At 35.0% G+C, this 16798-nt stretch overlaps 3 non-coding genes across 3 annotated transcripts in view; all 3 read left to right on the top strand.

Moving 5' to 3' along the window:
* The first annotated feature begins 11624 nt into the window (after nucleotides 1-11624).
* Nucleotides 11625-13547, top strand: LOC135267509 (small subunit ribosomal RNA). The gene has a single exon (XR_010335928.1). It is a non-coding gene; the product is annotated as a small subunit ribosomal RNA (ribosomal RNA).
* Nucleotides 13548-15605: 2058 nt separating this feature from the next.
* Nucleotides 15606-15762, top strand: LOC135267515 (5.8S ribosomal RNA). Its single transcript, XR_010335933.1, has one exon. It is a non-coding gene; the product is annotated as a 5.8S ribosomal RNA (ribosomal RNA).
* A 476-nt stretch (nucleotides 15763-16238) lies between these two features.
* Nucleotides 16239-16798, top strand: part of LOC135267510 (large subunit ribosomal RNA) — a 4037-nt gene continuing 3477 nt past the window's right edge. Inside the window, exon 1 of the ribosomal RNA XR_010335929.1 lies at nucleotides 16239-16798. This exon is cut by the window's right edge and continues 3477 nt beyond it. This is a non-coding gene — a ribosomal RNA (large subunit ribosomal RNA).

Below are 16798 nucleotides of genomic sequence, written 5' to 3'. Positions count from 1 at the left end.
TAATAAAAAACCAGCAAATTTTTTTGCAAATTACGTATCTGTAAATAAATGTAAACATTTAGCAACTAATCAAAATTTTTTTTTTGCTTAGATATTAAAGTAAAACAAAAAATACATTAAATTTATAAAATGCAACCCGCAGTACACTAAGTGTGCAATAATATTGCATAACCTTTACGAAGTACGACGTTCAAAAATATTAAATTTTTTTTATATTGAGGTAAAATTGAGAAAACATAAATTAATAATAATGCAACTTGCAATACACTTAATATGTACTGATGTTGCATAACCTTCACGAAGTACTACGTTCAAATATAAATTAATATTATTGCGACCCGCAATACACTAAATTCGTATTAATATTGCATAACCTACACGAAGTACGACGTTCAAGAATATTAAAAAATTTTATTTGTGTTGTATATAATAAAAAACAGCAAATTTTTTTCAAATTACGTATCTGTAAATAAATGTAAACATTTAGCAACTAATCAAAATTGTTTTTTTTGCCTAGATATTAAAGTAAAACATAAAAATACATTAAATTTATAAAATGCAACCTGCAGCACACTAGATGTGCATTAATATTGCATAACCTTTGCGAAGTACGACGTCCAAAAATATTAATTTTTTTTTTATATTGAGGTTAAAAGTGAGAAAACATAAATTAATAATAATGCAACCTGCAATACACTTAATGTGTACTGATGTTGCATAACCTTCACGAAGTACTACGTTCAAATATAAATTAATATTATTGCGACCCGCAATACACTAAGTTTGTATCAATATTGCATAACTTACACGAAGTACAACGTTCAAAAATATTAAAGAATTTTATTTGTGTTGTATATAATAAAAAAACAGCAAATTTTTTTGCAAATTACGTATCTGTAGATAAATGTAAACATTTAGCAACTAATCAAAAGTGTTTTTTTGCCTAGACATTAAAGTAAATCATAAAAATACATAAAATTTATAAAATGCAACCCGCAGCACACTAGGTGTGCAATAATATTGCATAACCTTTGCGAAGTACGACGTCCAAAAATATTAATTTTTTTTTATATTGAGGTTAAAAGTGAGAAAACATAAATTATTAATAATGCAACCTGCAATACACTTAATATGTACTGATGTTGCATAACCTTCACGAAGTACTACGTTCAAGAATAAATTATAATTATTGCGACCCGCAATACACTAAATTTGTATTAATATTGCATAACTTACGCGAAGTACGACGTTCAAGAATATTAAAGAATTTTTTTGTGTTGTATATAATAAAAAAACAGCAAATTTTTTTGCAAATTACGTATCTGTAAATAAATGTAAACATTTAGCAACTAATCAAAAGTGTTTTTTTGTCTAGACATTAAAGTAAATCATAAAAATACATTAAATTTATAAAATGCAACCCGCAGCACAACAGATGTGCATCAATATTGCATAACTTTTACGAAGTACAACGTCCAAAAATATTAAATTTTTTTTTATATTAAGGTAAAATGTGAGAAAACATAAATTAATAATAATGCAACTTGCAATACACTTAATATGTACTGATGTTGCATAACCTTCACGAAGTACTACGTTCAAATATAAATTAATATTATTGCGACCCGCAATACACTAAATTTGTATCAATATTGCATAACTTACACGAGGTACGACGTTTAAGAATATTAAATGTTTTATTTGTAGTTTGCATATAATAAAAAAAAGACAAATTTTTATGTAAATTACGTATCTATAAATAAACGTACACATTTAACAATTAAATAAACTTAGTATTTTGGCCTAGATATTAAATTAAAACATAAAAATGCATAATATTTATTAAAATGCAACTTGCAATACACCAAATGTGTATTAATATTGCCTAACTTGTACGAAGTACAACGTTAATTTAAGTGCATTAAGTATGGTGCTCTGTGCGATGAAATACGACGTTCATGTGACCATAAAGTAATAAACGAAGTACGGCAATCACAAATGCAGCACTCAAAATTATTGTTTCATTGCACGACGTTTGCTTTATTTCTGTCTGCGACGAAATGCAGCGTTCATTTGACTTTGTACATAGTACAGACGAAGTACGACGTTTGCGAAGTACGGCACTCAAAATCGTGATTTTCTTGTACGACGTTTATTTGCACGTGCTGCCGACTGCGACGGAGTACAGCGTTCAATTGACTTTGTACATAGTACAGACGAAGTACGACGTTTGCGAAGTACGGCACTCAAAATCGTGATTTTCATGTCCGACGTTTATTTGCACGTGCTGCCGACTGCGACGGAGTACAGCGTTCAATTGACTTTGTACATAGTACAGACGAAGTACGACGTTTGCGAAGTACGGCACTCAAAATCGTGATTTTCATGTCCGACGTTTATTTGCACGTGCTGTCGACTGCGACGATGTTTAGCGTTCATTTGACTTTGTACATAGTACAGACGAAGTACGACGTTTGCGAAGTACGGCACTCAAAATCGTGATTTTCTTGTACGACGTTTATTTGCACGTGCTGCCGACTGCGACGGAGTACAGCGTTCAATTGACTTTGTACATAGTACAGACGAAGTACGACGTTTGCGAAGTACGGCACTCAAAATCGTGATTTTCTTGTCCGACGTTTATTTGCACGTGCTGTCGACTGCGACGATGTTTAGCGTTCATTTGACTTTGTACATAGTACAGACGAAGTACGACGTTTGCGAAGTACGGCACTCAAAATCGTGATTTTCTTGTCCGACGTTTATTTGCACGTGCTGTCGACTGCGACGATGTTTAGCGTTCATTTGACTTTGTACATAGTACAGACGAAGTACGACGTTTGCGAAGTACGGCACTCAAAATCGTGATTTTCTTGTACGACGTTTATTTGCACGTGCTGCCGACTGCGACGAAATGCAGCGTTCATAGTACAAACGAAGTACGACGTTCACAAAGTGAGGAAGTAAAACGTAAACATTAAATAAAAATAATGCAACCCACAATACACAAATTGTGTATCAAAATTGCATAACTTTTACGAAGTACGACGTTCAAAAATATTTAAGAATTTTATTTCTGTGGTATATAATAAAAAACCAGCAAATTTTTTTGCAACTTACGTATCTGTAAATAAATGTAAACATTTAGCAACTAATCAAAATTGTTTTTTTGCTTAGATATTAAAGTAAAACAAAAAATACATTAAATTTATAAAATGCAACCCGCAGCACACTAGGTGTGCAATAATATTGCATAACCTTTGCGAAGTACGACGTCCAAAAATATTAATTTTTTTTTATATTGAGGTTAAAAGTGAGAAAACATAAATTAATATTAATGCAACCTGCAATACACTTAATATGTACTGATGTTGCATAACCTTCACGAAGTACTACGTTCAAATATAAATTAATATTATTGCGACCCGCAATACACTAAATTCGTATTAATATTGCATAACCTACACGAAGTACGACGTTCAAAAATATTAAAAAATTTTATTTGTGTTGTATATAATAAAAAACAGCAAATTTTTTTCAAATTACGTATCTGTAAATAAATGTAAACATTTAGCAACTAATCAAAATTGTTTTTTTTGCCTAGATATTAAAGTAAAACATAAAAATACATTAAATTTATAAAATGCAACCCGCAGCACACTAGATGTGCATTAATATTGCATAACCTTTGCGAAGTACGACGTCCAAAAATATTAATTTTTTTTTTATATTGAGGTTAAAAGTGAGAAAACATAAATTAATAATAATGCAACCTGCAATACACTTAATATGTACTGATGTTGCATAACCTTCACGAAGTACTACGTTCAAAGATAAATTATAATTATTGCGACACGCAATACACTAAATTTGTATTAATATTGCATAACTTACGCGAAGTACGACGTTCAAGAATATTAAAGAATTTTTTTTGTGTTGTATATAATAAAAAAACAGCAAATTTTTTTGCAAATTACATATCTGTAAATAAATGTAAACATTTAGCAACTAATCAAAAGTGTTTTTTTGCCTAGACATTAAAGTAAATCATAAAAATACATTAAATTTATAAAATGCAACCCGCAGCACAACAGATGTGCATCAATATTGCATAACTTTTACGAAGTACGACGTCCAAAAATATTGAAATTTTTTTTTATATTAAGGTAAAATGTGAGAACACATAAATTAATAATAATGCAACTTGCAATACACTTAATATGTACTGATGTTGCATAACCTTCACGAAGTACTATGTTCAAATATAAATTAATATTATTGCGACCCGCAATACACTAAATTTGTATCAATATTGCATAACTTACACAAAGTACAACGTTTAAAAATATTAAATGTTTTATTTGTAGTTTGCATATAATAAAAAAAAACAAATTTTTATGTAAATTACGTATCTATAAATAAACGTACACATTTAACAATTAAATAAACTTAGTATTTTGGCCTAGATATTAAATTAAAACATAAAAATGCATAATATTTATTAAAATGCAACTTGCAATACACCAAATGTGTATTAATATTGCCTAACTTGTACGAAGTACAACGTTCATTTAAGTGCATTAAGTATGGTGCTCTGTGCGATGAAATACGACGTTCATGTAACCATAAAGTAATAAACGAAGTACGGCAATCACAAATGCAGCACTCAAAATTATTGTTTCAATGCACGACGTTTGCTTTGTTTCTGACTGCGACGAAATGCAGCGTTTATTTGCACGTGCTGTCGACTGCGACGATGTTTAGCGTTCATTTGACTTTGTACATAGTACAGACGAAGTACGACGTTTGCTAAGTACGGCACTCAAAATCGTGATTTTCTTGTACGACGTTTATTTGCACGTGCTGCCGATTGCGACGAAATGCAGCGTTCATAGTACAAACGAAGTACGACGTTCACAAAGTGAGGAAGTAAAACGTAAACATTAAATAAAAATAATGCAACCCACAATACAGAAATTGTGTATCAAAATTGCATAACTTTTACGAAGTACGACGTTCAAAAATATTAAAGAATTTTATTTCTGTGGTATATAATAAAAAACCAGCAAATTTTTTTGCAAATTACGTATCTGTAAATAAATGTAAACATTTAGCAACTAATCAAAATTGTTTTTTTGCTTAGATATTAAAGTAAAAAATACATTAAATTTATAAAATGCAACCCGCAGCACACTAGGTGTGCAATAATATTGCATAACCTTTGCGAAGTACGACGTCCAAAAATATTAATTTTTTTTTATATTGAGGTTAAAAGTGAGAAAACATAAATTAATAATAATGCAACCTGCAATACACTTAATATGTACTGATGTTGCATAACCTTCACGAAGTACTACGTTCAAAGATAAATTATAATTATTGCGACCCGCAATACACTAAATTTGTATTAATATTGCATAACTTACGCGAAGTACGACGTTCAAGAATATTAAAGAATTTTTTTTGTGTTGTATATAATAAAAAAACAGCAAATTTTTTTGCAAATTACGTATCTGTAAATAAATGTAAACATTTAGCAACTAATCAAAAGTGTTTTTTTGCCTAGACATTAAAGTAAATCATAAAAATACATTAAATTTATAAAATGCAACCCGCAGCACAACAGATGTGCATCAATATTGCATAACTTTTACGAAGTACGACGTCCAAAAATATTGAAATTTTTTTTTATATTAAGGTAAAATGTGAGAACACATAAATTAATAATAATGCAACTTGCAATACACTTAATATGTACTGATGTTGCATAACCTTCACGAAGTACTATGTTCAAAAATAAATTAATATTATTGCGACCCGCAATACACTAAATTTGTATCAATATTGCATAACTTACACAAAGTACAACGTTTAAAAATATTAAATGTTTTATTTGTAGTTTGCATATAATAAAAAAAAACAAATTTTTATGTAAATTACGTATCTATAAATAAACGTACACATTTAACAATTAAATAAACTTAGTATTTTGGCCTAGATATTAAATTAAAACATAAAAATGCATAATATTTATTAAAATGCAACTTGCAATACACCAAATGTGTATTAATATTGCCTAACTTGTACGAAGTACAACGTTCATTTAAGTGCATTAAGTATGGTGCTCTGTGCGATGAAATACGACGTTCATGTAACCATAAAGTAATAAACGAAGTACGGCAATCACAAATGCAGCACTCAAAATTATTGTTTCAATGCACGACGTTTGCTTTGTTTCTGACTGCGACGAAATGCAGCGTTTATTTGCACGTGCTGTCGACTGCGACGATGTTTAGCGTTCATTTGACTTTGTACATAGTACAGACGAAGTACGACGTTTGCGAAGTACGGCACTCAAAATCGTGATTTTCTTGTCCGACGTTTATTTGCACGTGCTGTCGACTGCGACGAAGTTTAGCGTTCATTTGACTTTGTACATAGTACAGACGAAGTACGACGTTTGCTAAGTACGGCACTCAAAATCGTGATTTTCTTGTACGACGTTTATTTGCACGTGCTGCCGATTGCGACGAAATGCAGCGTTCATAGTACAAACGAAGTACGACGTTCACAAAGTGAGGAAGTAAAACGTAAACATTAAATAAAAATAATGCAACCCACAATACAGAAATTGTGTATCAAAATTGCATAACTTTTACGAAGTACGACGTTCAAAAATATTAAAGAATTTTATTTCTGTGGTATATAATAAAAAACCAGCAAATTTTTTTGCAATTTACGTATCTGTAAATAAATGTAAACATTTAGCAACTAATCAAAATTGTTTTTTTGCTTAGATATTAAAGTAAAACAAAAAATACATTAAATTTATAAAATGCAACCCGCAGCACACTAGGTGTGCAATAATATTGCATAACCTTTGCGAATTACGACGTCCAAAAATATTAATTTTTTTTTATATTGAGGTTAAAAGTGAGAAAACATAAATTAATAATAATGCAACTTGCAACACACTTAATATGTACTGATGTTGCATAACCTTCACGAAGTACTACGTTCAAGAATAAATTATAATTATTGCGACCCGCAATACACTAAATTTGTATTAATATTGCATAACTTACGCGAAGTACGACGTTCAAGAATATTAAAGAATTTTTTTGTGTTGTATATAATAAAAAAACAGCAAATTTTTTTGCAAATTACGTATCTGTAAATAAATGTAAACATTTAGCAACTAATCAAAAGTGTTTTTTTGTCTAGACATTAAAGTAAATCATAAAAATACATTAAATTTATAAAATGCAACCCGCAGCACAACAGATGTGCATCAATATTGCATAACTTTTACGAAGTACAACGTCCAAAAATATTAAATTTTTTTTTATATTAAGGTAAAATGTGAGAAAACATAAATTAATAATAATGCAACTTGCAATACACTTAATATGTACTGATGTTGCATAACCTTCACGAAGTACTACGTTCAAATATAAATTAATATTATTGCGACCCGCAATACACTAAATTTGTATCAATATTGCATAACTTACACGAGGTACGACGTTTAAAAATATTAAATGTTTTATTTGTAGTTTGCATATAATAAAAAAAAGACAAATTTTTATGTAAATTACGTATCTATAAATAAACGTACACATTTAACAATTAAATAAACTTAGTATTTTGGCCTAGATATTAAATTAAAACATAAAAATGCATAATATTTATTAAAATGCAACTTGCAATACACCAAATGTGTATTAATATTGCCTAACTTGTACGAAGTACAACGTTAATTTAAGTGCATTAAGTATGGTGCTCTGTGCGATGAAATACGACGTTCATGTGACCATAAAGTAATAAACGAAGTACGGCAATCACAAATGCAGCACTCAAAATTATTGTTTCATTGCACGACGTTTGCTTTATTTCTGTCTGCGACGAAATGCAGCGTTCATTTGACTTTGTACATAGTACAGACGAAGTACGACGTTTGCGAAGTACGGCACTCAAAATCGTGATTTTCTTGTACGACGTTTATTTGCACGTGCTGCCGACTGCGACGGAGTACAGCGTTCAATTGACTTTGTACATAGTACAGACGAAGTACGACGTTTGCGAAGTACGGCACTCAAAATCGTGATTTTCTTGTCCGACGTTTATTTGCACGTGCTGTCGACTGCGACGATGTTTAGCGTTCATTTGACTTTGTACATAGTACAGACGAAGTACGACGTTTGCGAAGTACGGCACTCAAAATCGTGATTTTCTTGTCCGACGTTTATTTGCACGTGCTGTCGACTGCGACGAAGTTTAGCGTTCATTTGACTTTGTACATAGTACAGACGAAGTACGACGTTTGCTAAGTACGGCACTCAAAATCGTGATTTTCTTGTACGACGTTTATTTGCACGTGCTGCCGACTGCGACGGAGTACAGCGTTCAATTGACTTTGTACATAGTACAGACGAAGTACGACGTTTGCGAAGTACGGCACTCAAAATCATGATTTTCTTGTAAGACGTTTATTTGCAGTTGCTTCCGACTGCGACGAAGTACAGCGTTCAATTGACTTTGTACATAGTACAGACGAAGTACGACGTTTGCGAAGTACGGCACTCAAAATCATGATTTTCTTGTAAGACGTTTATTTGCAGTTGCTTCCGACTGCGACGAAGTACAGCGTTCAATTGACTTTGTACATAGTACAGACGAAGTACGACGTTTGCGAAGTACGGCACTCAAAATCATGATTTTCTTGTACGACGTTTATTTGCACTTGCTGTCGACTGCGACGAAGTTTAGCGTTCATTTGACTTTGTACATAGTACAAACGAAGTACGACGTTTGCGAAGTACGGCACTCAAAATCATGATTTTCTTGTACGACGTTTATTTGCACTTGCTGTCGACTGCGACGAAGTTTAGCGTTCATTTGACTTTGTACATAGTACAGACGAAGTACGACGTTAGCGAAGTACGGCACTCAAAATCGTGATTTTCTTGTACGACGTTTATTTGCACGCGCTGTCGACTGCGACGAGGTTTAGCGTTCACTTGACTTTGTACATAGTATAGACGAAGTACGACGTTTGCGAAGTACGGCACTCAAAATCGTGATTTTCTTGTACGACGTTTATTCGCACGTGCTGCCGACTGCGACGAAATGCAGCGTTCATAGTACAAACGAAGTACGACGTTCACAAAGTGATGAAGTAAAACGTAAACAATAAATAATAATAATGCAACCCACAATACACTAATTGTGTATTAAAATTGCATAACCTACACGAAGTACGACGTTCAAAAATACTAAAGAATTTTATTTGTGTTGTATATAATGAAAAAACAGCAAATTTTTTTGCAAATTACGTATCTGTAAATAAATGTAAACATTTAGCAACTAATCAAAATTGTTTTTTTTGCCTAGATATTAAAGTAAAACATAAAAATACATTAAATTTATAAAATGCAACCCGCAGCACACTAGATGTGCATTAATATTGCATAACCTTCACGAAGTACGACGTCCAAAAATATTAATTTTTTTTTATATTGAGGTTAAAAGTGAGAAAACATAAATTAATAATAATGCAACCTGCAATACACTTAATATGTACTGATCTTGCATAACCTTCACGAAGTACTACGTTCAAATATAAATTAATATTATTGTGACCCGCAATACACTAAATTTGTATCAATATTGCATAACCTACACGAAGTACGACGTTCAAGAATATTAAAGAATTTTATTTGTGTTGTATATAATAAAAAAACAGCAAATTTTTTTGCAAATTACGTATCTGTAAATAAATGTAAACATTCAGCAACTAATCAAAAGTGTTTTTTTGCCTAGACATTAAAGTAAATCATAAGAATACATTAAATTTATAAAATGCAACCCGCAGCACAACAGATGTGCATCAATATTGCATAACTGTTGCGAAGTACGACGTCCAAAAATATTAAATTTTTTTTTATATGAAGGTAAAAAGTGAGAAAACATAAATTAATAATAATGCAACCTGCAATACACTTAATGTGTACTGATGTTGCATAACCTTCACGAAGTACTACGTTCAAATATAAATTAATATTATTGCGACCCGCAATACACTAAATTTGTATCAATGTTGCATAACTTACACGAAGTACGACGTTTAAAAATATTAAATGTTTTATTTGTAGTTTGCATATAATAAAAAAAAAAACAAATTTTTATGTAAATTACGTATCTATAAATAAACGTACACATTTAACAATTAAATAAACATAGTATTTTGGCCTAGATATTAAATTAAAACATAAAAATGCATAATATTTATTAAAATGCAACTTGCAATACACCAAATGTGTATTAATATTGCATAACCTTTACGAAGTACGACGTTCACGAAGTACGTCGTTTACGAAGTGCGACGTTTACGAAGTACGTCGTTTACGAAGTGCGACGTTCACGAGGTACGTCGTTTACGAAGTGCGACGTTCACGAAGTACGTCGTTTACGAAGTGCGACGTTCGCGAAGTACGACGTCTACACATTAGGGCACTCAAAATTATTGTTACGTTGTACGACATTCAGACGTTCCAACTGCGACTAACTACAGCATTCATTTGACTTTGCACATACGACGAACGAAGTACGACGTTTACGAAGTACGGCGCTTAAAATAATTTTGTTTTTATTAATTAATTATTTTTTTTAAAACAAACGTTTTTATAATTAAATTTTATAATGGTTTAAATATAAAATATGACTTTTTAATATTATCAATATTTAAAATATTTTCTCCCTTTTGTGTGTATGCCTTATAGTTATAGAGCTGTGCGCTTCGGTAGACGTCGCCTGTGGAGCTATGTCAGTGGAGCGGTGCGCACATCCAATACCGAGCGGCTGCCTCGATCGGTGTCGCGCTGGTATACATATGGTAGTGGTGTGTGTCGATGCGTTGAGTGAGGCGATATGAACGGTGTAACGGTTTAGTCGAAGTTTATCATAAATGACGACGACAAAACGACCGATTATGTATACGTTCTGCATTTGCTTCCAATTTATCGACGTTTATTGCACATTTCCGCTATCGAATTCGAATAGGGCTTTGCTTGCGAGATTGCTTTATTTTGTGATTTTGTGGCTCGCCCAGTTCCCCACAGCGAGATTGCGGATGCGGCAAAACGTATTCTCTTACGTTGGCGGTCCTTATGCAATCAAACTTTGTTGAACTAACAAATGTTTGTGATTTAAACAAACAAAAATAATAAATGCGTCAACTCTCTAATATCCGAGCGAGAATATTTATATAATATTCGTAACGTTTATGGATTCGAAAGAATTTCATAAATTCACGTCGCATTCAATCTTGCGAAGAGTGAAGAGAATGTTTGAACTTTTAAATCGGCAAAGGTAAAAAATAATATTATAAATATTATTATTATGCCTTTATTGACCGATATATGTGTTGTGGTGTTTAACGACTACGACGACGATGATGACGATACATTTATCTCTATATCGTACGAAGAAAAGAAGAAACAGCGTGGCGTTACTTTCTTATATGTTAGATTGTTTCGCACAAACGCGCATATTCTTCATCTTTATAAACGATGATGATGAGTATTTTATTCTCTCGTCTGTCTCAAAAAACACAAAAACACAGTTCCCTGGTTGATCCTGCCAGTAGTCATATGCTTGTCTCAAAGATTAAGCCATGCATGTCTCAGTACAAGCCAAATTAAGGTGAAACCGCGAAAGGCTCATTAAATCAGTTATGGTTCCTTAGATCGTACCCACATTTACTTGGATAACTGTGGTAATTCTAGAGCTAATACATGCAAACAGAGCTCCGACCGGAGACGGAAGGAGCGCTTTTATTAGATCAAAACCAATCGGTGGCGGTTTCGCCGTCATCGTACAACTTGGTGAATCTGAATAACTTTACGCTGATCGCACGGTCTCGCACCGGCGACGCATCTTTCAAATGTCTGCCTTATCAACTGTCGATGGTAGGTTCTGCGCCTACCATGGTTGTAACGGGTAACGGGGAATCAGGGTTCGATTCCGGAGAGGGAGCCTGAGAAACGGCTACCACATCCAAGGAAGGCAGCAGGCGCGCAAATTACCCACTCCCGGCACGGGGAGGTAGTGACGAAAAATAACGATACGGGACTCATCCGAGGCCCCGTAATCGGAATGAGTACACTCTAAACCCTTTAACGAGGATCAATTGGAGGGCAAGTCTGGTGCCAGCAGCCGCGGTAATTCCAGCTCCAATAGCGTATATTAAAGTTGTTGCGGTTAAAAAGCTCGTAGTCGAATTTGTGTCCCGCGCCGCCGGTTCATCGTTCGCGGTGTTAACTGGCGTTTCGCGGGACGTCCTGCCGGTGGGCTTAGCTCGAGAGGGCGGCCCAACTCAATCCCGCCGCGGTGCTCTTCATTGAGTGTCGAGGTGGGCCGGCACGTTTACTTTGAACAAATTAGAGTGCTTAAAGCAGGCTAAAACTTCGCCTGAATACTGTGTGCATGGAATAATGGAATAGGACCTCGGTTCTATTTTGTTGGTTTTCGGAACCCCGAGGTAATGATTAATAGGAACGGATGGGGGCATTCGTATTGCGACGTTAGAGGTGAAATTCTTGGATCGTCGCAAGACGGACAGAAGCGAAAGCATTTGCCAAAAACGCTTTCATTGATCAAGAACGAAAGTTAGAGGTTCGAAGGCGATCAGATACCGCCCTAGTTCTAACCATAAACGATGCCAGCTAGCGATCCGCCGACGTTCCTCCGATGACTCGGCGGGCAGCTTCCGGGAAACCAAAGCTTTTGGGTTCCGGGGGAAGTATGGTTGCAAAGCTGAAACTTAAAGGAATTGACGGAAGGGCACCACCAGGAGTGGAGCCTGCGGCTTAATTTGACTCAACACGGGAAACCTCACCAGGCCCGGACACCGGAAGGATTGACAGATTGAGAGCTCTTTCTTGATTCGGTGGGTGGTGGTGCATGGCCGTTCTTAGTTGGTGGAGCGATTTGTCTGGTTAATTCCGATAACGAACGAGACTCTAGCCTGCTAAATAGGCGTATTTCGACATCCCAAATGCCGGCTGGAGCCGGGTTCGCCCGGTCTCTATGTGCGGTTTTTACTGTCGGCGTACAAACAATTCTTCTTAGAGGGACAGGCGGCTTCTAGCCGCACGAGATTGAGCAATAACAGGTCTGTGATGCCCTTAGATGTTCTGGGCCGCACGCGCGCTACACTGAAGGAATCAGCGTGTCCTCCCTGACCGAGCGGTCCGGGTAACCCGCTGAACCTCCTTCGTGCTAGGGATTGGGGCTTGCAATTGTTCCCCATGAACGAGGAATTCCCAGTAAGCGCGAGTCATAAGCTCGCGTTGATTACGTCCCTGCCCTTTGTACACACCGCCCGTCGCTACTACCGATTGAATGATTTAGTGAGGTCTTCGGACCGGTGCGCGGTGGCGTTTCGACGTTGCCGATGTTGCTGGGAAGATGACCAAACTTGATCATTTAGAGGAAGTAAAAGTCGTAACAAGGTTTCCGTAGGTGAACCTGCGGAAGGATCATTAACGTGTAAATGTTGTTGTTTAGTTGTCACACATACACACACATTTTGTCTGTGCTGATCAACAAAAAACACACATACATACACTATTCGTATGATGATCAATTCTCATACAAAATTCTTTATTATGCGTCGAACGGAAAAGCAACAACGGGTCGTCTTGCATTAAGCGGATCTGTTGTTACGTTTTTCGATTTATTTTATAAATCGATTGTAAACGTGCCGTAAACGACGTTTTCAAAGAATTTTTTCGAACATTAACACGAATCAATATTGTCGAAAGATGGTTATGTGCTAACGTTTTATTATTGCTTTCGCAGTGCCGGTCTTAGCGTATTTCCATCATCGTATTCGCTTCGAAAAAAAGTACTAATACACAGTGGTGGTGTATAATTAATGTGCAAGAGATGTTGTTGTTGTTGTTGTAGTATTTGTATATGGTTGGAGTTATTTATAATAACAAACAAGAATGAATGAATGAATAATAATGGTGTCTGCCAATACGATCGTACTTTATGTACACGACTAAAACTTTATACATACAAACCATAATAATAAATAAACTCGAAACAACCAACAACAAAATTAATACGCTACTGTACATACAAATACACATTTATACATACCATCATTTTACTTAACCGATGGTGAGTGATGTTTGAAAAATAAACGCTTAGGCTTACGGTTTTGTAAGCCAGTCTTTGCGTATTTTCTTCATCGTATTCGCTTCGGAAAAAAGAAAATAAAGATGGTGTATAATTAATGTGTAAAAGAGATGTTGTAGTTGTAATTTAATTTGTAAATGGTTGGAGTTTATTAATAAATAAAAGGGGCTGTCTATTCGTCTGTACTTTATGTACAAGACTAAAACTTTATACATACAAACCATAATAATAAATAAACTCGAAACAACCAACAACAAAATTAATACGCTACTGTACATACAAATACACATTTATACATACCATCATTTTACTTAACCGATGGTGAGTGATGTTTGAAAAATAAACGCTTAGGCTTACGGTTTTGTAAGCCAGTCTTTGCGTATTTTCTTCATCGTATTCGCTTCGGAAAAAAGAAAATAAAGATGGTGTATAATTAATGTGTAAAAGAGATGTTGTAGTTGTAATTTAATTTGTAAATGGTTGGAGTTTATTAATAAATAAAAGGGGCTGTCTATTCGTCTGTACTTTATGTACAAGACTACAAAAACGTTTTATAACAATAAAAAGCTCGAAACAACCAATAACAAAATATACTACTACTATACTACTATACATACAAACGCACATTTATAAATACATAAAATCAATTTACTTTATCGATAGTGAGTGATGTTTGGAAAAAAACGCTTAGGCTTACGGTTTTCGGGTACCTGGGTTCCGCATGCGTCGAAGTAATAATTTACTTTAACGACGCGACGAACCGTAGGAATCTAAATAAAAAAGTTTATTAACTTTTTTAGATTCTGTGGGTTTTAAATGATATACGCCCGACTGACGAAGGAACGTTTTGCACTGCCTGTGCTTTTCTTTTGATTCGTTTTTATGTCGACGGACGTTCTTAGAATGCCCACCAAACGACGTATCACACAAAACACCCTACAATTGTATTGTTTGGTAAATATTGTTGTGATTAAGTTTGTAGCTGTGGCGTTTGTTTGAAGAAAACGTCTGGTTTTTCGACATATTTTCTATTTAATAAATATACATAATGCTTATCGCAAAAGGAGCAGAGTTTTATAGACAAAGTTGATAGAGAAAAAAAACCTAATAGATATATATACGTATTTATAAAACGTTAATATCATCGGGTTATTCTTTATGTAAACTTAAACTATAACTGCATACTCTTTTCGATAAGTAGAAACAAATGCCACTTTAATTAAATAAAATATTATAAAATATAACGCCGAACGTTTCTTTCGATTGGTCCGTTTCTCACATATACATCACAATTGTAATAACCTTAAGTAGTTATTTTTGTTGTTGTGTGATGATGAAACGATTTCGATGTGGAACGGTGCGTTATGTAATAATATTTTAAATTTGTTTGAAAAGATTACCCTGAACGGTGGATCACTTGGCTCGTGGGTCGATGAAGAACGCAGCTAATTGCGCGTCAACTTGTGAACTGCAGGACACATGAACATCGACATTTCGAACGCACATTGCGGTCCTCGGATATACTGTTCCCGGACCACTCCTGGCTGAGGGTCGTGTCAATTTCAAAGACTGCTCGGTTTTTGTCTTAAACACAGCGCACAATGTTGTGTAGACAATTACGTCGGAGCGTGTTGGGTGCAAATATGACGCGTTACTATAATTGTTAATTGATTGTCGGTTGTCATAATAAAATATTATGCAACGTAGACAACAATAAAAACAATATAAATAATAACGCGGCATCCTAAAACGCAATAGCGGCTGACATTCTTATTAGTTTGTTGGTACAAGTTGGTTTAGACGTAGCACGTCCGATATTAAAAAGCAGCCACAACGCTTAAATTTCGAACGAAGCGATCGTCGTGTCCGAGACGTTAAAGTTGTTTATATGCATATTTTATGCACTATAATTAACAACAACAACATTCTCGCAACGACGTCAGATCGATGTTTGAAATTGTTTGGAGGCAGCCATATAAACGGAATACGTGTAATTATCGTCTGACAAAATAAAGGCAAATTTATATTTGCGACCTCAGAGCAGGTGAGACTACCCGCTGAATTTAAGCATATTATTAAGCGGAGGAAAAGAAACTAACTAGGATTTCCTTAGTAGCGGCGAGCGAACAGGAAAAAGCCCAGCACTGAATCCCGCGGCCGAAACCGGACGCCGGGAAATGTGGTGTTAGGGAGGATCCGTCATCCCGAGATTGTGCGACGCGTCCAAGTCCATCTTGAACGGGGCCACAGCCCATAGAGGGTGCCAGGCCCGTAGTGACCGTTGCCGATAACGGGAGGATCTCTCCTCAGAGTCGGGTTGCTTGAGAGTGCAGCCCTAAGTGGGTGGTAAACTCCATCTAAGGCTAAATATGACCACGAGACCGATAGCGAACAAGTACCGTGAGGGAAAGTTGAAAAGAACTTTGAAGAGAGAGTTCAATAGTACGTGAAACCGTTCAGGGGTAAACCTGAGAAACCCGAAAGGTCGAAAGGGGAGATTCAGCGTGACTCGATAGCGGCGCTAAATGATCATGCGACGAACGGCGTACGCGTCGTTCGCGCCTTTTGTTTATGCGAACCGAAGTCGAAC

The sequence above is a fragment of the Tribolium castaneum genome, unplaced genomic scaffold, assembly GCF_031307605.1.
Source record: "Tribolium castaneum strain GA2 unplaced genomic scaffold, icTriCast1.1 ptg000046l, whole genome shotgun sequence".
NCBI classification, from domain to species: domain Eukaryota; kingdom Metazoa; phylum Arthropoda; class Insecta; order Coleoptera; family Tenebrionidae; genus Tribolium; species Tribolium castaneum.
Note: the sequence above shows the minus strand (reverse complement) of the source record. Positions and strands in the feature narration are given on the sequence as shown.